General features: G+C 22.0%; 1 long non-coding RNA gene across 1 annotated transcript in view; it reads right to left on the bottom strand.

The window, feature by feature from the left end:
- LOC145933166 (uncharacterized) overlaps positions 1-26,482 on the bottom strand; it is a 65,470-nt gene extending 38,988 nt beyond the window's left edge. Inside the window, exons 1-5 of the long non-coding RNA XR_014424817.1 lie at positions 26,135-26,482; positions 25,968-26,026; positions 24,660-24,737; positions 24,283-24,372; positions 24,055-24,101 (exon numbers count right to left, since the gene is read on the bottom strand). This is a non-coding gene — a long non-coding RNA (uncharacterized LOC145933166). The remainder of the gene's footprint in view (positions 1-24,054; positions 24,102-24,282; positions 24,373-24,659; positions 24,738-25,967; positions 26,027-26,134) is intronic.
- Between the last annotated feature and the right edge of the window lie 973 nt (positions 26,483-27,455).

Below are 27,455 nucleotides of genomic sequence, written 5' to 3'. Positions count from 1 at the left end.
ACCGTAAAAATGAATAAATTTCATAATTAAGCTGTTGCCAAATTCTTAATGAAAATGCATTCAATGTCTTTCAAACAAGTAATTAAAATGATTTAAATAATATTAGATCCCATTTAATTAAATTATATAAATATTCAAATAGGACCAATATCGTAAAAATGAATAAATTTCATAATGAAGCTGTTGCCAAATTCTTAATGAAAATGCATTCAGTGTCTTTCAAACAAGTAATTAAAATGATTTAAATAATATTAGATCCCATTTAATTAAATTATATAAATATTCAAATGGGACCAATATCGTAAAAATGAATAAATTTCATAATGAAGCTGTTGCCAAATACTTAATGAAAATGCATTCAATATCTTTCAAACAAGTAATTAAAATGATTGAAATACTCTTAGATCTCATTTAATTAAATTATATAAATATTCAAATGGGATCAATATCGTAAAAATGAATAAATTTCATAATGAAGCTGTTGCCAAATTCTTAATGAAAATGAATTCAGTGTCTTTCAAACCAGTAATTAAAATGATTGAAATATTTATAGATCTCATTTAATTAAATTATATAAATATTCAGATGGGACCAATATCGTAAAAATGAATAAATTTCATAATGAAGCTGTTGCCAAATTCTTAATGAAAATGCATTCAATGTCTTTCAAACAAGTAATTAAAATGATTTAAATAATATTAGATCTCATTTAATTAAATTATATAAATATTCAAATGGGACCAATATCGTAAAAATGAATAAATTTAATAACGAAGCAGTTGCCAAATTCTTAATGAAAATGCATTCAATGTCTTTCAAACAAGTAATTAAAATGATTTAAATAATATTAGATCTCATTCAATTAAATTATATAAATATTCAAATGGGACCAATATCGTAAAAATGAATAAATTTCATAATGAAGCTGTTGCCAAATACTTAATGCAAAAGCGTTAAGTATTATTCAAACAAGTAATTAAAATGATATAAATAATATTAGATCTCATTTAATTAAATTATATAAATATTCAAATGGGATCAATATCGTAAAAAGGAATAAATATCATAATAAAGCTGTTGCCAAATTCTTAATGAAAATGCATTCAATGTCTTTCAAACAAGTAATTAAAATGATTTAAATAATATTAGATCTCATTTAATTAAATCATATAAATATTCAAATGGGACCAATATCGTAAAAATGAATAAATTTCATAGTGAAGCTGTTGTCAAATTCTTAATGAAAATGCATTCAGTGTCTTTCAATCCAGTAATTAAAATGATTGAAATATTAATAGATCTCATTTAATTAAATTATATAAATATTCAGATGGGACCAATAACGTAAAAATGAATAAATTTCATAATGAAGCTGTTGCCAAATTCTTAAAGAAAGTGCATTCAATGTCTTTCAAACAAGTAATTAAAATGATTTAAATATTTATAGATCTCATTTAATTAAATTATATAAATATTCAGATGGGACCAATATCGTAAAAATGAATAAATTTCATAATTAAGCTGTTGCCAAATTCTTAAAGAAAGTGCATTCAATGTCTTTCAAACAAGTAATTAAAATGATTTAAATAATATTAGATCTCATTTAATTAAATTATATAAATATTCAAATGGGACCAATATCGTAAAAATGAATAAATTTCAGAATGAAGCTGTTGCCAAATACTTAATGAAAATGCTTTCAGTGTCTTTCAAACAAGTAATTAAAATGATTTAAATAATATTAGATCTCATTTAATTAAATCATATAAATATTCAAATGGGACCAATATCGTAAAAATGAATAAATTTCATAGTGAAGCTGTTGTCAAATTCTTAATGAAAATGCATTCAGTGTCTTTCAATCCAGTAATTAAAATGATTGAAATATTTATAGATCTCATTTAATTAAATTATATAAATATTCAGATGGGACCAATATCGTAAAAATGAATAAATTTCATAATGAAGCAGTTGCCAAATTCTTAATGAAAATGCATTCCATGTCTTTCAAACAAGTAATTAAAATGATTTAAATAATATTAGATCTCATTTAATTAAATTATATAAATATTCAAATCAATAACGTAAAAATGAATAAATTTCATAATGAAGCTGTTGCCAAATTCTTAATGAAAATGAATTCAGTGTCTTTCAAACCAGTAATTAAAATGATTGAAATATTTATAGATCTCATTTAATTAAATTATAAAAATATTCAGATGGGACCAAAACCGTAAAAATGAATAAATTTCATAATGAAGCTGTTGCCAAATTCTTAATGAAAATGCATTCAATGTCTTTCAAACAAGTAATTAAAATGATTTAAATAATATTAGATCTCATTTAATTAAATTATATAAATATTCAAATGGGACCAATATCGTAAAAATGAATAAATTTCATAATGAAGCAATCGCCAAATTCTTAATGAAAATGCATTCAATGTCTTTCAAACAAGTAATTAAAATGATTTAAATAATATTAGATCCCATTTAATTAAATTATATAAATATTCAAATAGGACCAATATCGTAAAAATGAATAAATTTCATAATGAAGCTGTTGCCAAATTCTTAATGAAAATGCATTCAATGTCTTTCAAACAAGTAATTAAAATGATTTAAATAATATTAGATCTCATTTAATTAAATTATATAAATATTCAAATGGGACCAATATCGTAAAAATGAATAAATTTCATAATGAAGCAATCGCCAAATACTTAATGAAAATGCGTTAAGTATTATTCAAACAAGTAATTAAAATGATTTAAATAATATTAGATCTCATTTAATTAAATTATATAAATATTCAAATGGGATCAATATCGTAAAAAGGAATAAATATCATAATAAAGCTGTTGCCAAATTCTTAATGAAAATGCATTCAATGTCTTTCAAACAAGTAATTAAAATGATTTAAATAATATTAGATCTCATTTAATTAAATTATATAAATATTCAAATGGGACCAATATCGTAAAAATGAATTAATAACATAATGAAGCAGTTGCCAAATTCTTAATGAAAATGCATTCCATGTCTTTCAAACAAATAATTAAAATGATTTAAATAATATTAGATCTCATTTAATTAAATTATATAAATATTCAAATCAATAACGTAAAAATGAATAAATTTCATAATGAAGCTGTTGCCAAATTCTTAATGAAAATGAATTCAGTGTCTTTCAAACCAGTAATTAAAATATTGAAATATTTATAGATCTCATTTAATTAAATTATAAAAATATTCAGATGGGACCAATACCGTAAAAATGAATAAATTTCATAATGAAGCTGTTGCCAAATTCTTAATGAAAATGCATTCAATGTCTTTCAAACAAGTAATTAAAATGATTTAAATAATATTAGATCCCATTTAATTAAATTATATAAATATTAAAATAGGACCAATATCGTAAAAATGAATAAATTTCATAATGAAGCTGTTGCCAAATTCTTAATGAAAATGCATTCAATGTCTTTCAAACAAGTAATTAAAATGATTTAAATAATATTAGATCTCATTTAATTAAATTATATAAATATTCAAATGGGACCAATATCGTAAAAATGAATAAATTTCATAATGAAGCTGTTGCCAAATTCTTAATGAAAATGAATTCAGTGTCTTTCAAACAAGTAATTCAAATGATTTAAATAATATTAGATCTCATTTAATTAAATTATATAAATATTCAAATGGGATCAATATCGTAAAAAGGAATAAATATCATAATAAAGCTGTTGCCAAATTCTTAATGAAAATGCATTCAATGTCTTTCAAACAAGTAATTAAAATGATTTAAATAATATTAGATCTCATTTAATTAAATTATATAAATATTCAAATGGGACCAATATCGTAAAAATGAATAAATTTCATAATGAAGCAATCGCCAAATACTTAATGAAAATGCGTTAAGTATTATTCAAACAAGTAATTAAAATGATTTAAATAATATTAGATCTCATTTAATTAAATTATATAAATATTCAAATGGGATCAATATCGTAAAAAGGAATAAATATCATAATAAAGCTGTTGCCAAATTCTTAATGAAAATGTATTCAATGTCTTTCAAACAAGTAATTAAAATGATTTAAATAATATTAGATCTCATTTAATTAAATTATATAAATATTCAAATGGGACCAATATCGTAAAAATGAATAAATTTCATAATGAAGCAATCGCCAAATTCTCAATGAAAATGCATTCAATGTCTTTCAAACAAGTAATTAAAATGATTTAAATAATATTAGATCCCATTTAATTAAATTATATAAATATTCAAATAGGACCAATATCGTAAAAATGAATAAATTTCATAATGAAGCTGTTGCCAAATTCTTAAAGAAAGTGCATTCAATGTCTTTCAAACAAGTAATTAAAATGATTTAAATAATATTAGATCTCATTTAATTAAATTATATAAATATTCAAATGGGACCAATATCGTAAAAATGAATTAATAACATAATGAAGCAGTTGCCAAATTCTTAATGAAAATGCATTCCATGTCTTTCAAACAAGTAATTAAAATGATTTAAATAATATTAGATCTCATTTAATTAAATTATATAAATATTCAAATCAATAACGTAAAAATGAATAAATTTCATAATGAAGCTGTTGCCAAATTCTTAATGAAAATGAATTCAGTGTCTTTCAAACCAGTAATTAAAATGATTGAAATATTTATAGATCTCATTTAATTAAATTATAAAAATATTCAGATGGGACCAATACCGTAAAAATGAATAAATTTCATAATGAAGCTGTTGCCAAATTCTTAATGAAAATGCATTCAATGTCTTTCAAGCAAGTAATTAAAATGATTTAAATAATATTAGATCTCATTTAATTAAATTATATAAATATTCAAATGGGACCAATATCGTAAAAATGAATAAATTTCATAATGAAGCAATCGCCAAATTCTTAATGAAAATGCATTCAATGTCTTTCAAACAAGTAATTAAAATGATTTAAATAATATTAGATCCCATTTAATTAAATTATATAAATATTCAAATAGGACCAATATCATAAAAATGAATAAATTTCATAATGAAGCTGTTGCCAAATTCTTAATGAAAATGCATTCAATGTCTTTCAAACAATTAATTAAAATGATTTAAATAATATTAGATCTCATTTAATTAAATTATATAAATATTCAAATGGGACCAATATCGTAAAAATGAATAAATTTCATAATGAAGCAATCGCCAAATACTTAATGAAAATGCGTTAAGTATTATTCAAACAAGTAATTAAAATGATTTAAATAATATTAGATCTCATTTAATTAAATTATATAAATATTCAAATGGGATCAATATCGTAAAAAGGAATAAATATCATAATAAAGCTGTTGCCAAATTCTTAATGAAAATGCATTCAATGTCTTTCAAACAAGTAATTAAAATGATTTAAATAATATTAGATCTCATTTAATTAAATTATATAAATATTCAAATGGGACCAATATCGTAAAAATGAATTAATAACATAATGAAGCAGTTGCCAAATTCTTAATGAAAATGCATTCCATGTCTTTCAAACAAGTAATTAAAATGATTTAAATAATATTAGATCTCATTTAATTAAATTATATAAATATTCAAATCAATAACGTAAAAATGAATAAATTTCATAATGAAGCTGTTGCCAAATTCTTAATGAAAATGAATTCAGTGTCTTTCAAACCAGTAATTAAAATGATTGAAATATTTATAGATCTCATTTAATTAAATTATAAAAATATTCAGATGGGACCAATACCGTAAAAATGAATAAATTTCATAATGAAGCTGTTGCCAAATTCTTAATGAAAATGCATTCAATGTCTTTCAAACAAGTAATTAAAATGATTTAAATAATATTAGATCCCATTTAATTAAATTATATAAATATTCAAATAGGACCAATATCGTAAAAATGAATAAATTTCATAATGAAGCTGCTGCCAAATTCTTAATGAAAATGCATTCAGTGTCTTTCAAACAAGTAATTAAAATGATTTAAATAATATTAGATCCCATTTAATTAAATTATATAAATATTCAAATGGGACCAATATCGTAAAAATGAATAAATTTCATAATGAAGCTGTTGCCAAATACTTAATGAAAATGCATTCAATGTCTTTCAAACAAGTAATTAAAATGATTTAAATAATATTAGATCCCATTTAATTAAATTATATAAATATTCAAATGGGACCAATATCGTAAAAATGAATAAATTTCATAATGAAGCTGTTGCCAAATACTTAATGAAAATGCATTCAATGTCTTTCAAACAAGTAATTAAAATGATTTAAATAATATTAGATCTCATTTAATTAAATTATATAAATATTCAAATGGGACCAATATCGTAAAAATGAATAAATTTCATAATGAAGCAATCGCCAAATTCTTAATGAAAATGCATTCAATGTCTTTCAAACAAGTAATTAAAATGATTTAAATAATATTAGATCCCATTTAATTAAATTATATAAATATTCAAATAGGACCAATATCGTAAAAATGAATAAATTTCATAATGAAGCTGTTGCCAAATTCTTAATGAAAATGCATTCAATGTCTTTCAAACAAGTAATTAAAATGATTTAAATAATATTAGATCTCATTTAATTAAATTATATAAAAATTAAAATGGGACCAATATCGTAAAAATGAATAAATTTCATAATGAAGCTGTTGCCAAATTCTTAATGAAAATGAATTCAGTGTCTTTCAAACAAGTAATTCAAATGATTTAAATAATATTAGATCTCATTTAATTAAATTATATAAATATTCAAATGGGATCAATATCGTAAAAAGGAATAAATATCATAATAAAGCTGTTGCCAAATTCTTAATGAAAATGCATTCAATGTCTTTCAAACAAGTAATTAAAATGATTTAAATAATATTAGATCTCATTTAATTAAATTATATAAATATTCAAATGGGACCAATATCGTAAAAATGAATAAATTTCATAATGAAGCAATCGCCAAATACTTAATGAAAATGCGTTAAGTATTATTCAAACAAGTAATTAAAATGATTTAAATAATATTAGATCTCATTTAATTAAATTATATAAATATTCAAATGGGATCAATATCGTAAAAAGGAATAAATATCATAATAAAGCTGTTGCCAAATTCTTAATGAAAATGCATTCAATGTCTTTCAAACAAGTAATTAAAATGATTTAAATAATATTAGATCTCATTTAATTAAATTATATAAATATTCAAATCAATAACGTAAAAATGAATAAATTTCATAATGAAGCTGTTGCCAAATTCTTAATGAAAATGAATTCAGTGTCTTTCAAACCAGTAATTAAAATGATTGAAATATTTATAGATCTCATTTAATTAAATTATAAAAATATTCAGATGGGACCAATACCGTAAAAATGAATAAATTTCATAATGAAGCTGTTGCCAAATTCTTAATGAAAATGCATTCAATGTCTTTCAAGCAAGTAATTAAAATGATTTAAATAATATTAGATCTCATTTAATTAAATTATATAAATATTCAAATGGGACCAATATCGTAAAAATGAATAAATTTCATAATGAAGCAATCGCCAAATTCTTAATGAAAATGCATTCAATGTCTTTCAAACAAGTAATTAAAATGATTTAAATAATATTAGATCCCATTTAATTAAATTATATAAATATTCAAATGGGACCAATATCGTAAAAAGGAATAAATATCATAATAAAGCTGTTGCCAAATTCTTAATGAAAATGCATTCAATGTCTTTCAAACAAGTAATTAAAATGATTTAAATAATATTAGATCTCATTTAATTAAATTATATAAATATTCAAATGGGACCAATATCGTAAAAATGAATTAATAACATAATGAAGCAGTTGCCAAATTCTTAATGAAAATGCATTCCATGTCTTTCAAACAAGTAATTAAAATGATTTAAATAATATTAGATCTCATTTAATTAAATTATATAAATATTCAAATGGGACCAATATCGTAAAAATGAATAAATTTCATAATGAAGCTGTTGCCAAATTCTTAATGAAAATGCATTCAATGTCTTTCAAGCAAGTAATTAAAATGATTTAAATAATATTAGATCTCATTTAATTAAATTATATAAATATTCAAATGGGACCAATATCGTAAAAAGGAATAAATATCATAATAAAGCTGTTGCCAAATTCTTAATGAAAATGCATTCAATGTCTTTCAAACAAGTAATTAAAATGATTTAAATAATATTAGATCTCATTTAATTAAATTATATAAATATTCAAATGGGACCAATATCGTAAAAATGAATTAATAACATAATGAAGCAGTTGCCAAATTCTTAATGAAAATGCATTCCATGTCTTTCAAACAAGTAATTAAAATGATTTAAATAATATTAGATCTCATTTAATTAAATTATATAAATATTCAAATCAATAACGTAAAAATGAATAAATTTCATAATGAAGCTGTTGCCAAATTCTTAATGAAAATGAATTCAGTGTCTTTCAAACCAGTAATTAAAATGATTGAAATATTTATAGATCTCATTTAATTAAATTATAAAAATATTCAGATGGGACCAATACCGTAAAAATGAATAAATTTCATAATGAAGCTGTTGCCAAATTCTTAATGAAAATGCATTCAATGTCTTTCAAACAAGTAATTAAAATGATTTAAATAATATTAGATCCCATTTAATTAAATTATATAAATATTCAAATAGGACCAATATCGTAAAAATGAATAAATTTCATAATGAAGCTGTTGCCAAATTCTTAATGAAAATGCATTCAGTGTCTTTCAAACAAGTAATTAAAATGATTTAAATAATATTAGATCCCATTTAATTAAATTATATAAATATTCAAATGGGACCAATATCGTAAAAATGAATAAATTTCATAATGAAGCTGTTGCCAAATACTTAATGAAAATGCATTCAATGTCTTTCAAACAAGTAATTAAAATGATTTAAATAATATTAGATCCCATTTAATTAAATTATATAAATATTCAAATGGGACCAATATCGTAAAAATGAATAAATTTCATAATGAAGCTGTTGCCAAATACTTAATGAAAATGCATTCAATGTCTTTCAAACAAGTAATTAAAATGATTTAAATAATATTAGATCTCATTTAATTAAATTATATAAATATTCAAATGGGACCAATATCGTAAAAATGAATAAATTTCATAATGAAGCAATCGCCAAATTCTTAATGAAAATGCATTCAATGTCTTTCAAACAAGTAATTAAAATGATTTAAATAATATTAGATCCCATTTAATTAAATTATATAAATATTCAAATAGGACCAATATCGTAAAAATGAATAAATTTCATAATGAAGCTGTTGCCAAATTCTTAATGAAAATGCATTCAATGTCTTTCAAACAAGTAATTAAAATGATTTAAATAATATTAGATCTCATTTAATTAAATTATATAAAAATTCAAATGGGACCAATATCGTAAAAATGAATAAATTTCATAATGAAGCTGTTGCCAAATTCTTAATGAAAATGAATTCAGTGTCTTTCAAACAAGTAATTCAAATGATTTAAATAATATTAGATCTCATTTAATTAAATTATATAAATATTCAAATGGGATCAATATCGTAAAAAGGAATAAATATCATAATAAAGCTGTTGCCAAATTCTTAATGAAAATGCATTCAATGTCTTTCAAACAAGTAATTAAAATGATTTAAATAATATTAGATCTCATTTAATTAAATTATATAAATATTCAAATGGGACCAATATCGTAAAAATGAATAAATTTCATAATGAAGCAATCGCCAAATACTTAATGAAAATGCGTTAAGTATTATTCAAACAAGTAATTAAAATGATTTAAATAATATTAGATCTCATTTAATTAAATTATATAAATATTCAAATGGGATCAATATCGTAAAAAGGAATAAATATCATAATAAAGCTGTTGCCAAATTCTTAATGAAAATGCATTCAATGTCTTTCAAACAAGTAATTAAAATGATTTAAATAATATTAGATCTCATTTAATTAAATTATATAAATATTCAAATCAATAACGTAAAAATGAATAAATTTCATAATGAAGCTGTTGCCAAATTCTTAATGAAAATGAATTCAGTGTCTTTCAAACCAGTAATTAAAATGATTGAAATATTTATAGATCTCATTTAATTAAATTATAAAAATATTCAGATGGGACCAATACCGTAAAAATGAATAAATTTCATAATGAAGCTGTTGCCAAATTCTTAATGAAAATGCATTCAATGTCTTTCAAGCAAGTAATTAAAATGATTTAAATAATATTAGATCTCATTTAATTAAATTATATAAATATTCAAATGGGACCAATATCGTAAAAATGAATAAATTTCATAATGAAGCAATCGCCAAATTCTTAATGAAAATGCATTCAATGTCTTTCAAACAAGTAATTAAAATGATTTAAATAATATTAGATCCCATTTAATTAAATTATATAAATATTCAAATAGGACCAATATCGTAAAAATGAATAAATTTCATAATGAAGCTGTTGCCAAATTCTTAATGAAAATGCATTCAATGTCTTTCAAACAAGTAATTAAAATGATTTAAATAATATTAGATCTCATTTAATTAAATTATATAAATATTCAAATGGGACCAATATCGTAAAAATGAATAAATTTCATAATGAAGCAATCGCCAAATACTTAATGAAAATGCGTTAAGTATTATTCAAACAAGTAATTAAAATGATTTAAATAATATTAGATCTCATTTAATTAAATTATATAAATATTCAAATGGGATCAATATCGTAAAAAGGAATAAATATCATAATAAAGCTGTTGCCAAATTCTTAATGAAAATGCATTCAATGTCTTTCAAACAAGTAATTAAAATGATTTAAATAATATTAGATCTCATTTAATTAAATTATATAAATATTCAAATGGGACCAATATCGTAAAAATGAATTAATAACATAATGAAGCAGTTGCCAAATTCTTAATGAAAATGCATTCCATGTCTTTCAAACAAATAATTAAAATGATTTAAATAATATTAGATCTCATTTAATTAAATTATATAAATATTCAAATCAATAACGTAAAAATGAATAAATTTCATAATGAAGCTGTTGCCAAATTCTTAATGAAAATGAATTCAGTGTCTTTCAAACCAGTAATTAAAATGATTGAAATATTTATAGATCTCATTTAATTAAATTATAAAAATATTCAGATGGGACCAATACCGTAAAAATGAATAAATTTCATAATGAAGCTGTTGCCAAATTCTTAATGAAAATGCATTCAATGTCTTTCAAACAAGTAATTAAAATGATTTAAATAATATTAGATCCCATTTAATTAAATTATATAAATATTCAAATAGGACCAATATCGTAAAAATGAATAAATTTCATAATGAAGCTGTTGCCAAATTCTTAATGAAAATGCATTCAGTGTCTTTCAAACAAGTAATTAAAATGATTTAAATAATATTAGATCCCATTTAATTAAATTATATAAATATTCAAATGGGATCAATATCGTAAAAAGGAATAAATATCATAATAAAGCTGTTGCCAAATTCTTAATGAAAATGCATTCAATGTCTTTCAAACAAGTAATTAAAATGATTTAAATAATATTAGATCTCATTTAATTAAATTATATAAATATTCAAATGGGACCAATATCGTAAAAATGAATTAATAACATAATGAAGCAGTTGCCAAATTCTTAATGAAAATGCATTCCATGTCTTTCAAACAAGTAATTAAAATGATTTAAATAATATTAGATCTCATTTAATTAAATTATATAAATATTCAAATCAATAACGTAAAAATGAATAAATTTCATAATGAAGCTGTTGCCAAATTCTTAATGAAAATGAATTCAGTGTCTTTCAAACCAGTAATTAAAATGATTGAAATATTTATAGATCTCATTTAATTAAATTATAAAAATATTCAGATGGGACCAATACCGTAAAAATGAATAAATTTCATAATGAAGCTGTTGCCAAATTCTTAATGAAAATGCATTCAATGTCTTTCAAACAAGTAATTAAAATGATTTAAATAATATTAGATCCCATTTAATTAAATTATATAAATATTCAAATAGGACCAATATCGTAAAAATGAATAAATTTCATAATGAAGCTGTTGCCAAATTCTTAATGAAAATGCATTCAGTGTCTTTCAAACAAGTAATTAAAATGATTTAAATAATATTAGATCCCATTTAATTAAATTATATAAATATTCAAATGGGACCAATATCGTAAAAATGAATAAATTTCATAATGAAGCTGTTGCCAAATACTTAATGAAAATGCATTCAATGTCTTTCAAACAAGTAATTAAAATGATTTAAATAATATTAGATCCCATTTAATTAAATTATATAAATATTCAAATGGGACCAATATCGTAAAAATGAATAAATTTCATAATGAAGCTGTTGCCAAATACTTAATGAAAATGCATTCAATGTCTTTCAAACAAGTAATTAAAATGATTTAAATAATATTAGATCTCATTTAATTAAATTATATAAATATTCAAATGGGACCAATATCGTAAAAATGAATAAATTTCATAATGAAGCAATCGCCAAATTCTTAATGAAAATGCATTCAATGTCTTTCAAACAAGTAATTAAAATGATTTAAATAATATTAGATCCCATTTAATTAAATTATATAAATATTCAAATAGGACCAATATCGTAAAAATGAATAAATTTCATAATGAAGCTGTTGCCAAATTCTTAATGAAAATGCATTCAATGTCTTTCAAACAAGTAATTAAAATGATTTAAATAATATTAGATCTCATTTAATTAAATTATATAAAAATTCAAATGGGACCAATATCGTAAAAATGAATAAATTTCATAATGAAGCTGTTGCCAAATTCTTAATGAAAATGAATTCAGTGTCTTTCAAACAAGTAATTCAAATGATTTAAATAATATTAGATCTCATTTAATTAAATTATATAAATATTCAAATGGGATCAATATCGTAAAAAGGAATAAATATCATAATAAAGCTGTTGCCAAATTCTTAATGAAAATGCATTCAATGTCTTTCAAACAAGTAATTAAAATGATTTAAATAATATTAGATCTCATTTAATTAAATTATATAAATATTCAAATGGGACCAATATCGTAAAAATGAATAAATTTCATAATGAAGCAATCGCCAAATACTTAATGAAAATGCGTTAAGTATTATTCAAACAAGTAATTAAAATGATTTAAATAATATTAGATCTCATTTAATTAAATTATATAAATATTCAAATGGGATCAATATCGTAAAAAGGAATAAATATCATAATAAAGCTGTTGCCAAATTCTTAATGAAAATGCATTCAATGTCTTTCAAACAAGTAATTAAAATGATTTAAATAATATTAGATCTCATTTAATTAAATTATATAAATATTCAAATCAATAACGTAAAAATGAATAAATTTCATAATGAAGCTGTTGCCAAATTCTTAATGAAAATGAATTCAGTGTCTTTCAAACCAGTAATTAAAATGATTGAAATATTTATAGATCTCATTTAATTAAATTATAAAAATATTCAGATGGGACCAATACCGTAAAAATGAATAAATTTCATAATGAAGCTGTTGCCAAATTCTTAATGAAAATGCATTCAATGTCTTTCAAGCAAGTAATTAAAATGATTTAAATAATATTAGATCTCATTTAATTAAATTATATAAATATTCAAATGGGACCAATATCGTAAAAATGAATAAATTTCATAATGAAGCAATCGCCAAATTCTTAATGAAAATGCATTCAATGTCTTTCAAACAAGTAATTAAAATGATTTAAATAATATTAGATCCCATTTAATTAAATTATATAAATATTCAAATAGGACCAATATCGTAAAAATGAATAAATTTCATAATGAAGCTGTTGCCAAATTCTTAATGAAAATGCATTCAATGTCTTTCAAACAAGTAATTAAAATGATTTAAATAATATTAGATCTCATTTAATTAAATTATATAAATATTCAAATGGGACCAATATCGTAAAAATGAATAAATTTCATAATGAAGCAATCGCCAAATACTTAATGAAAATGCGTTAAGTATTATTCAAACAAGTAATTAAAATGATTTAAATAATATTAGATCTCATTTAATTAAATTATATAAATATTCAAATGGGATCAATATCGTAAAAAGGAATAAATATCATAATAAAGCTGTTGCCAAATTCTTAATGAAAATGCATTCAATGTCTTTCAAACAAGTAATTAAAATGATTTAAATAATATTAGATCTCATTTAATTAAATTATATAAATATTCAAATGGGACCAATATCGTAAAAATGAATTAATAACATAATGAAGCAGTTGCCAAATTCTTAATGAAAATGCATTCCATGTCTTTCAAACAAATAATTAAAATGATTTAAATAATATTAGATCTCATTTAATTAAATTATATAAATATTCAAATCAATAACGTAAAAATGAATAAATTTCATAATGAAGCTGTTGCCAAATTCTTAATGAAAATGAATTCAGTGTCTTTCAAACCAGTAATTAAAATGATTGAAATATTTATAGATCTCATTTAATTAAATTATAAAAATATTCAGATGGGACCAATACCGTAAAAATGAATAAATTTCATAATGAAGCTGTTGCCAAATTCTTAATGAAAATGCATTCAATGTCTTTCAAACAAGTAATTAAAATGATTTAAATAATATTAGATCCCATTTAATTAAATTATATAAATATTCAAATAGGACCAATATCGTAAAAATGAATAAATTTCATAATGAAGCTGTTGCCAAATTCTTAATGAAAATGCATTCAGTGTCTTTCAAACAAGTAATTAAAATGATTTAAATAATATTAGATCCCATTTAATTAAATTATATAAATATTCAAATGGGATCAATATCGTAAAAAGGAATAAATATCATAATAAAGCTGTTGCCAAATTCTTAATGAAAATGCATTCAATGTCTTTCAAACAAGTAATTAAAATGATTTAAATAATATTAGATCTCATTTAATTAAATTATATAAATATTCAAATGGGACCAATATCGTAAAAATGAATTAATAACATAATGAAGCAGTTGCCAAATTCTTAATGAAAATGCATTCCATGTCTTTCAAACAAGTAATTAAAATGATTTAAATAATATTAGATCTCATTTAATTAAATTATATAAATATTCAAATCAATAACGTAAAAATGAATAAATTTCATAATGAAGCTGTTGCCAAATTCTTAATGAAAATGCATTCAATGTCTTTCAAACAAGTAATTAAAATGATTTAAATAATATTAGATCTCATTTAATTAAATTATATAAATATTCAAATGGGACCAATATCGTAAAAATGAATAAATTTCATAATGAAGCAATCGCCAAATACTTAATGAAAATGCGTTAAGTATTATTCAAACAAGTAATTAAAATGATTTAAATAATATTAGATCTCATTTAATTAAATTATATAAATATTCAAATGGGATCAATATCGTAAAAAGGAATAAATATCATAATAAAGCTGTTGCCAAATTCTTAATGAAAATGCATTCAATGTCTTTCAAACAAGTAATTAAAATGATTTAAATAATATTAGATCTCATTTAATTAAATTATATAAATATTCAAATGGGACCAATATCGTAAAAATGAATTAATAACATAATGAAGCAGTTGCCAAATTCTTAATGAAAATGCATTCCATGTCTTTCAAACAAGTAATTAAAATGATTTAAATAATATTAGATCTCATTTAATTAAATTATATAAATATTCAAATCAATAACGTAAAAATGAATAAATTTCATAATGAAGCTGTTGCCAAATTCTTAATGAAAATGAATTCAGTGTCTTTCAAACCAGTAATTAAAATGATTGAAATATTTATAGATCTCATTTAATTAAATTATAAAAATATTCAGATGGGACCAATACCGTAAAAATGAATAAATTTCATAATGAAGCTGTTGCCAAATTCTTAATGAAAATGCATTCAATGTCTTTCAAGCAAGTAATTAAAATGATTTAAATAATATTAGATCTCATTTAATTAAATTATATAAATATTCAAATGGGACCAATATCGTAAAAATGAATAAATTTCATAATGAAGCAATCGCCAAATTCTTAATGAAAATGCATTCAATGTCTTTCAAACAAGTAATTAAAATGATTTAAATAATATTAGATCCCATTTAATTAAATTATATAAATATTCAAATAGGACCAATATCGTAAAAATGAATAAATTTCATAATGAAGCTGTTGCCAAATTCTTAATGAAAATGCATTCAATGTCTTTCAAACAAGTAATTAAAATGATTTAAATAATATTAGATCTCATTTAATTAAATTATATAAATATTCAAATGGGACCAATATCGTAAAAATGAATAAATTTCATAATGAAGCAATCGCCAAATACTTAATGAAAATGCGTTAAGTATTATTCAAACAAGTAATTAAAATGATTTAAATAATATTAGATCTCATTTAATTAAATTATATAAATATTCAAATGGGACCAATATCGTAAAAATGAATAAATTTCATAATGAAGCAATCGCCAAATACTTAATGAAAATGCATTCAATGTCTTTCAAACAAGTAATTAAAATGATTTAAATAATATTAGATCCCATTTAATTAAATTATATAATTATTCAAATAGGACCAATATCGAAAAAATGAATAAATTTCATAATGAAGCTGTTGCCAAATTCTTAATGAAAATGCATTCAATGTCTTTCAAACAAGTAAGTAAAATGATTTAAATAATATTAGATCTCATTTAATTAAATTATATAAATATTCAAATGGGACCAATATCGTAAAAATGAATAAATTTCATAATGAAGCAATCGCCAAATTCTTAATGAAAATGCATTCAATGTCTTTCAAACAAGTAATTAAAATGATTTAAATAATATTAGATCTCATTTAATTAAATTATATAAATATTCAAATGGGACCAATATCGTAAAAATGAATAAATTTCATAATGAAGCTGTTGCCAAATACTTAATGAAAATGCGTTAAGTATTATTCAAACAAGTAATTAAAATGATTTAAATAATATTAGATCTCATTTAATTAAATTATATAAATATTCAAATGGGATCAATATCGTAAAAAGGAATAAATATCATAATAAAGCTGTTGCCAAATTCTTAATGAAAATGCATTCAATGTCTTTCAAACAAGTAATTAAAATGATTTAAATAATATTAGATCTCATTTAATTAAATTATATAAATATTCAAATGGGACCAATATCGTAAAAATGAATAAATTTCATAATGAAGCTGTTGCCAAATTCTTAATGAAAATGAATTCAGTGTCTTTCAAACAAGTAATTAAAATGATTTAAATAATATTAGATCTCATTTAATTAAATTATATAAATATTCAAATGGGATCAATATCGTAAAAAGGAATAAATATCATAATAAAGCTGTTGCCAAATTCTTAATGAAAATGCATTCAATGTCTTTCAAACAAGTAATTAAAATGATTTAAATAATATTAGATCTCATTTAATTAAATTATATAAATATTCAAATGGGACCAATATCGTAAAAATGAATAAATTTCATAATGAAGCAATCGCCAAATTCTTAATGAAAATGCATTCAATGTCTTTCAACCAAGTAATTAAAATGATTTAAATAATATTACATCCCATTTAATTAAATTATATAAATATTCAAATAGGACCAATATCGTAAAAATGAATAAATTTCATAATGAAGCTGTTGCCAAATTCTTAATGAAAATGCATTCAGTGTCTTTCAAACAAGTAATTAAAATGATTTAAATAATATTAGATCCCATTTAATTAAATTATATAAATATTCAAATGGGACCAATATCGTAAAAATGAATAAATTTCATAATGAAACTGTTGCCAAATTCTTAATGAAAATGCATTCAATGTCTTTCAAACAAGTAATTAAAATGATTTAAATAATATTAGATCTCATTTAATTAAATTATATAAATATTCAAATGGGACCAATATCGTAAAAATGAATAAATTTCATAATGAAGCTGTTGCCAAATTCTTAATGAAAATGAATTCAGTGTCTTTCAAACCAGTAATTAAAATGATTGAAATATTTATAGATCTCATTTAATTAAATTATAAAAATATTCAGATGGGACCAATACCGTAAAAATGAATAAATTTCATAATGAAGCTGTTGCCAAATTCTTAATGAAAATGCATTCAATGTCTTTCAAACAAGTAATTAAAATGATTTAAATAATATTAGATCCCATTTAATTAAATTATATAAATATTCAAATAGGACCAATATCGTAAAAATGAATAAATTTCATAATGAAGCTGTTGCCAAATTCTTAATGAAAATGCATTCAGTGTCTTTCAAACAAGTAATTAAAATGATTTAAATAATATTAGATCCCATTTAATTAAATTATATAAATATTCAAATGGGATCAATATCGTAAAAAGGAATAAATATCATAATAAAGCTGTTGCCAAATTCTTAATGAAAATGCATTCAATGTCTTTCAAACAAGTAATTAAAATGATTTAAATAATATTAGATCTCATTTAATTAAATTATATAAATATTCAAATGGGACCAATATCGTAAAAATGAATTAATAACATAATGAAGCAGTTGCCAAATTCTTAATGAAAATGCATTCCATGTCTTTCAAACAAGTAATTAAAATGATTTAAATAATATTAGATCTCATTTAATTAAATTATATAAATATTCAAATCAATAACGTAAAAATGAATAAATTTCATAATGAAGCTGTTGCCAAATTCTTAATGAAAATGAATTCAGTGTCTTTCAAACCAGTAATTAAAATGATTGAAATATTTATAGATCTCATTTAATTAAATTATAAAAATATTCAGATGGGACCAATACCGTAAAAATGAATAAATTTCATAATGAAGCTGTTGCCAAATTCTTAATGAAAATGCATTCAATGTCTTTCAAACAAGTAATTAAAATGATTTAAATAATATTAGATCCCATTTAATTAAATTATATAAATATTCAAATAGGACCAATATCGTAAAAATGAATAAATTTCATAATGAAGCTGTTGCCAAATTCTTAATGAAAATGCATTCAGTGTCTTTCAAACAAGTAATTAAAATGATTTAAATAATATTAGATCCCATTTAATTAAATTATATAAATATTCAAATGGGACCAATATCGTAAAAATGAATAAATTTCATAATGAAGCTGTTGCCAAATACTTAATGAAAATGCATTCAATGTCTTTCAAACAAGTAATTAAAATGATTTAAATAATATTAGATCTCATTTAATTAAATTATATAAATAATCAGATGGGACTAATATCGTAAAAATGAAACTATTAAATAATGAAGCAAGAGTCAAATTCTTAATGAGAATGCATTCAATGTCTTTCAAATAAGTAATTAAAATGATTAACCTTATCACACATCTAATTTAATTAAATTATATAAATAATCAGATGGGACTAATATCGTAAAAATGAAACTATTAAATAATGAAGCAAGAGTCAATTCTTAATGAAAATGCATTCAATGTCTTTTAAATAAGTAATTAAAATGGTTAAACTTATCACACATCTAATTTAATTAAATTTTATAAATATTCAGATGGGACCAATATCGTAAAAATGAAACTATTATATAATGAAGCAAGAGTCAAATTCTTAATAAAAATGCATTCAATGTCTTTCAAATAAGTAATTAAGATTATTAAATTTATCAAACATATAATTTAATTAAATTATATAAGTATTCAGATGGGACCAATATCGTATAAATGAAATTATTACATAATGAAGCAAGAGTCAAATTCTTAATAAAAATGCATTCAATGTCTTTCAAATAAGTAATTAAGATGATTGAAATAATCTCAGATATCAGTTAATTAAATTATATAAACATTTAAATGTAACCAATATCGTAAAAATAAATTTATTACTTAATGAAGCACGAGTCAAATTCTAAATGGAAATGCATTCAATGTCTTTCAAAAATATAATTAAAATGATTAAATATATCAAACATCTAATTTAATTTAATTATATAAATATTCAGATGGGACCAATATCGTAAATATGATTTTATTACATAATGAAGCTAGAGTCAAATTCTGAATGGAAATGCATTCAATGTTATTCAAATAAATAATTAAAATGATTAACCTTATCACACATCTAATTTAACTAAATTATATAAATATTCAGATGGAACCAATATCGTAAAAATGAAATTATTACATAATGAAGCACGAGTCAAATTCTTAATGAAAATGCATTGAATATTTTTTAAATAAGTAATTAAAAAATAATTAAACTTATCACACATCTAATTTAATTTAATTATATAAATATTTAAAACAGACCAATATCGTAAAAATGAAATTAATAATTAATGAAGCAATAGTCTTATTCCTAATGAAAATGCATTCAATGTCTTTCAAATAAGTAATTAGAATGATTATACTTATCACACATCTAATTTAATTAAATTATATAAATATTTAAATGGGACCACTATTGTAAAAATGAAATTATTATATAATAAAAGAAGATTCAAATTCTTGATGAAAATGCATTCAATGTCTTTCAAATAAGTAATTAAAATGATTAAACTTATCACACATCTAATTTAATTAAATTATATAAATATTGGAATGGGACCAATATCGTAAAAATGAAATTATTACATAATAAAGGAAGAATCAAATTCTTTATGAAAATGCATTTAATGTCTTTCAAATGAGTAATTAAAATAATTGAAATGATCTTAGATCTCAGTTATTTAAATTATATAAATATATAAATGGAACCAATATCGTAAAAATGAATATATTACATAATAAAGCACGAGTCAAATTCAAAATGAAAATGCATTCAATGTTTTTCAAATAAGTAATTAAAATGATCTGAACATCTGCTCTTAAAAATGTGATTATATATATATATTTGAATAATTTTAATTCATAATTTTTAGTTTTATATATAGTTATACAAATATAATATAATAATTATATATATTGTTATCATTTAGGTATACATTAATCTATTTTACTATGTGTTACATCGAAAAAAAATTTATTATAATTTCTTTGAATATTATTGTTGAATTTAATGTGAAAAAATTATCGTTATAAAAAAAAATTTACAAAATTTTTTTTTAAATATTTATATCAGATAAATTTATTTCATAAAAATGTGATAATATGATGTAAATAATATGTTATAATATTTTAAACTCGAATATTTTATGACAGAAATCGGCTGATAACTGTCAAAAAGAATTATGACATTATTTAAAACATATATTATTATTTTAATTTTTATAACATATTATTAGGTTAAAATTTAAATAAATCGTTAATTTGCTAATTAAAATTTAAAATAATAATAGGTTATAAAAATTAAAATATTAATATATGTTGTAAATAATATGTTATAATGCCTTAGCTGCGATTAATATTTTTTGATAGAAATCAGCTGATAGTTTTCAAAAATAACAATCGAATTTTAAGTATTATATTATATTATTTAATACATATTATTATTTTAATTTTTATAACATATTATTATTTTGAATTTTAATTAACAAATTTTCGCTTAATTAATATTTTTTGACAGAAATCAGCTGATTAAAGTGTTAATTTGCTTATTAATTTTTTAAATAATATGTTTTAAATAATATGTTATAATATTTTTGACAGTTATCAGCTGATTTCTATCAAAAAATATTAATTAAGAAGAAGGTATTATAACATATTATTTACAACATAATACTATTTTAATTAGATTACTATTAAATATATTACTATTTTTACCATATTATTATTTTAAAACTTAATTATCAAATTAATGCTTTAATCAGCTGATTTCTGTGAAAAAATATCAAGTTTATACAAACTTTATTTTATTTTTTTTTAAATATTCTTTTTAACAAAAAATCGAAGAATGACGCGCGCGTAGCGCGCGATTGTGTTGTTCTAGTAACTAGTATATAAAATCGAAGAATGCGCGTAGCGCGCACTTGTTTTTTTCCGGTGTTTAAAAAAATATGTGTCATAACTTGAAGTTATGATAATTAAATCGCGACATTAAACAATCAAAAAAATTAATCATTGCACCTAATAATTAAAACTTGTTAAAAAAGATGAAGAAAGAAAGAGCGCATTTAAATATATGAGAAAACATGAATAAAATAATTCTCACTTCGATAATAGAAAATATTTAAAAAAGACTATATAAATTATCTTTTTTTTTTTAAATTGAAATATTCATCCTAATTAATTGTGTGTTTATTCATTTTGAGGTAACGGATAGTAACTATCTACAATCTACAGTCTACAATCTACATTTTAAATCTACATCTCTACAATCAAATATTTATGAAACCGTTACCTCGTAATAAAATAATAGTTTATCACTTACCAATCGATGTTCAACAGCAAAGGAGAAAACTGCATCGAAGCTACGTTGATCTGTAACATACAAATAGAATATAAATTATAACAGCGTTTTAAATAATTATTATCTAATTAGTATTTTAATATCTAATTAGTATTTTACACATTAAATTTTATATTCGACACGTACAATAATCAGTAGATAGGTATATATAATTGAATAATTTTATAAATTTTGTAAAGATTATTTTTTTAAATATAAAAAACTTTTATAATATTTATACATATAGAATTATTTCTCTTTAATTTTCCTTTATTTAAATTATTCAATATATAAATAGAATTATATAATATCTATGCGTAAAAAAATACGTGATTTATAACAAGTCAAATATTATACATATACATCATATTATATAAATATTATATAAATAATAAACACTCACCACAAAGTTGCTCCGCCAGTGCCTGATGCCTCCTAGTCCTGCTCCTCCTCTCAGGTCAGATTGATCAGGATTGTCCAATAATTCAAGTCAAAGTCTGCTGATTGATGATAACGCGCGATACTTTGAACGACACTCCCGCACTTAAACGCGCGATACTTTGAATGACACTCCCGCACTTGAACGCGCGACACTACCGTCCGATTGTGTCTTATTGTTAGACCGTCGTGTTGCCGATCATATCGCTCAATTTTTTGGCGATGTCAAGCACACCATATGTGCTTCATTAGTAATAACTGTCATTTCTTAATAATTACTATTCTATAATATCGATAACATTCCCCTTTAATGAAAATTATAATAAATTAATATTATATATAAAAGGAATTTTGTACGTTCTTTGTTATGAATCCGCGAAAATTCGATAATCAATTTTAATATATTCGCGGTTTGCAGTTTATTTCCGAATTACACGATAGCGCAATCGATGAATCACAAAAGTAAAAAAAAATAAAATAAAATAACATAATTCGTACTAAAAATTTTAAGATATTATCATGAATTTTTCTGCAAATTTTATATCACTATTACTTTTTCTTTTAGTCCAAAATTATTATATATTCTCAAAATATCCGCAAAATATCTGATGTTATATATTTTAAAATATAACTTTATTTTAACTAATGTAAACTCAAATGATCAATCAACATAAATGAATGGATTACAAAATATATAATATAAAATCTGTACATTATAATAATAAGTAATTATAATTATTTAATCATTTAAAATTTATAATCACACATACAATTAATATAATTGTTAGTTCTTTTAAAATAAATTAGATTGAATATATTATGTATTACTATATAAAATGTTTCTTTTCCTTTTCTTAAACTGTAATTCTTAAACTGTATTCATAATCTTTATTATACTTTTAATCTTTAATAACCCATTCTTTTTAAGGTAACGGAACTATCTACAAAATCTACAGTCTATACACAAGCTACAATCTAGATCTACACATTTCCACACAATCTAATCTCTACAAAACCGTTACCTTTTGTAATAAAATAATTTTTCACTCACCGGTCGATGCACAATAGCGAAGTTAACTGCATTGAAGCTACGTTGATCTGTAACATATAAATAAAATTCAAATTATAGAACTGCTCAAAATAATTAATACTTAAAAAAATTATTATTTTGTATGCATTAAATTTTATATTCGATGCATACAAATAATAAACAGCAATATAATTAAAAAATTTTATAAATTTTTATTTAATAATAATTGAATTAATAATAAATACTTACACAATAGTTGCTCCGCTGGTGCCCGACGTCTCTCCCAGACCTCCTCCTCCTCTCAGATTGTCAAGATCATCAGTCGTCAGTTACGTTGATCTGTAACATACAATTAAAATTCAAATTATAGTAGCGCCAAAAATAATTAATATTTTAGAAAATTATTACTGTACACATTGGATTTTATTTTCCATGCCTACAATAGAGAGCAAGTAGAAATATAGTTGAATAATTTTATAAATTTTTATTTAATTTACAATTATTAAATTTTTATTTAATTTATAATTATTTTTTATTTGATTTATAATAATTTTATTATTTTATTTTATTTTATTTTATAAATTTTTATTTAGTAATTGAACTAAATAAAGTCAATAAATACTCACTCCATGATTGTTCGACTGGTGCCCAATGTCTCCCAGACCTCCTCCTCTCAGATTATCAAGACAGTCAGTTATGTTGATCTGTAACATATAAATAAAATTCAAATTGTAGCAGCACACAAAATATATAAATATTCAGATGGGACCAATATCGTAAAAATGAAACTATTATATAATGAAGCAAGAGTCAAATTCTTAATAAAAATGCATTCAATGTCTTTCAAATAAGTAATTAAGATTATTAAATTTATCACACATCTAATTTAATTAAATTATATAAATATTCAGATGGGACCAATATCGTAAAAATGAAATTATTACATAATGAAGCAAGAGTCAAAGTCTTAATAAAAATGCATTCAATGTCTTTCAAATAAGTAATTAAGATGATTGAAATAATCTTAGATCTCAGTTAATTAAATTATATAAATATTTAAATAGAACCAATATCGTAAAAATAAATTTATTACATAATAAAGCACGAGTCAAATTCTAAATGAAAATGCATTCAATGTCTTTCAAATATATAATTAAAATGATTAAATTTATCAAACATCTAATTTAATTAAATTATATAAATATTCAGATGGGACCAATATCGTAAAAATGAAATTATTACATAATGAAGCAAGAGTCAAATTCTTAATGAAAATGCATTCAATGTCTTTCAAATAAATAATTAAGATAATTAAACTTATCACACATCTAATTTAATTTAATTATATAAATATTCAGATGGAACCAATATAGTAAATATGAAATTATTACATAATAAAGCAAGAGTCAAATTCTTAATGAAAATGCATTCAATGTCTTTCAAATAAGTAATTAAAATGATTAAACTTTTCACACATCTCATTTAATTAAATTCCATAGAATCGTTTTCATTAAAGACTTTTTAGAAGTCATTAAAATATTCATGAGATTGTTAATACGAATGCTTATTGAAAATATATATAATGTATAATTTAAATTTCTTTCTGAGCTAATTTAAAAAATAGATTTTTTTAACCAATGTTATATTATTGCGTTTTTTGAAAAAAAAAAAAAAAAAAAGAATAACTTTAAGATATTTATGAAATTTTTAACGCGAGTGCTTATCGAAAATATTATAAATTTAAATATATGTATAAATGTATAATGTAAATTTATTTCTGAGCTAATCTCAAAAATCAATTTATATCCTAAACAATATTATGTTATTATTATATTAGCGGTTTTTATGTGCTGGCTAATATATATTTCAAATAAATGGCGATGATATAAATTCGATGATAGGTATAATTAGTTAAATAAAATCAATTTACTCACCGGTCGTTGAAACGCGGTTATATTTTCGTTGATTGTTGCGTCGCTTCGGAAAGTCGTTCCTATAAATAATATTATATTATTATTATATGAGCGATTTTTATATGCTAGCTATATATTTCAGGTAAATGACAATGATATAATCAGGTAAATAAAGTCAATTTGCTCACCAGTCGTTGAAACGCTGCCATATTCTCGTTGATTGTTGCGTCGTTTCGGAAATCGTTCGCCGAGATGCATTTTCATCGACCAGGCATTACAGATTTCGATTTCCCGCATTAAATAATACGATAGAACGATCACCCGTTACTTTGTACGGCATTCTCGACACCGATTGCACGCACTACGCACCGGATTGCATAAATAACAACGGATAAATAACGACGATATATAACCATCCGCCACTTTCGATATTCGCGATATGTAGTGAAGTAGTACGCTGTGACGTAGTACATCGTGACGTAATGCAACACTTTGTGCGGCGCGAACTTCGCGCGGTTCGCGCGCGACACAATCATCTGAAAACGATAAATTATGTATTGATTAAATATCTCACATCCAAAATATAGTTTTCCCAAACCACAAAAGCTTGAACGCGATGCGATTCGTACAAATAAATGACGCCAAATGATACATACCTCTTAATAAATAAAATGTTCAATGAGATCGATCGATTCGGTGAAAAAGCGGCTAAGCGGCGTAGCCCGGAGGATGCAGACTGTCGTAGGTTGATTAACCGTGATTAACGCACGAGTTAATTAATACTTCCTGCTAATTGCCCGTGGCACGATTCAATACTCCCAACATTCGTTTGTACGCGGAATTCATTCTTAACGGGAAAAACGCGTGAAAAATGCGGAGCCGATTGAGCGCGATACCGTGACTATCGAGAGGACGCGAGGGACGAAGGACGTGACGTAGTAACTACGTAAGTCGACACTCAGCGCGCCGCGCGCCAAATTCAAAAACCATTATAGGCTGTAACTTTTGTACTTGAACCATCGTCTAAATTATTACTGTGTATTTAAATTTATATTATATACGATTCAATATTTCGATTTCGTAATCACTGCGATTGTAATTTCAAGTGTGTCATTTATACGTGTGTGTACGGAACCTGACATTCATACATATTAATTTCAAATTTCGAAAAACTGATTAAAGATATTAATCGCGATTGAATGTATTAAGTAATAATGTATTAAATAATAATGTAAAAATATATAACAAATAATATAAAGTAATAATGTAAAAAAAATATATATATATATGTATAACTATAGAACAGACTGCACTATCTCTGCAGTAATATGTGTCATTTATGTCCGAAAAATCGTCTGAGTTAATAGGGGAATATAATTTGCAAAGAGGTAGTGTCGATAGTGCAGCAATAAATATATTCGATAAATCATCCGCGTTAATAGGAAAATATAATTTGCAAAGAGGTAGTGCGGCAATAAATGTCTTTTAATATGTCCGAAAAATCGTCTG

Source organism: Prenolepis imparis, unplaced genomic scaffold (genome assembly GCF_030444845.1).
Source record: "Prenolepis imparis isolate NDT839.2.m4 unplaced genomic scaffold, iyPreImpa1.0 SCAF_2, whole genome shotgun sequence".
NCBI lineage: Eukaryota > Metazoa > Arthropoda > Insecta > Hymenoptera > Formicidae > Prenolepis > Prenolepis imparis.
This window is presented reverse-complemented; position numbering and strand designations above follow the sequence as displayed.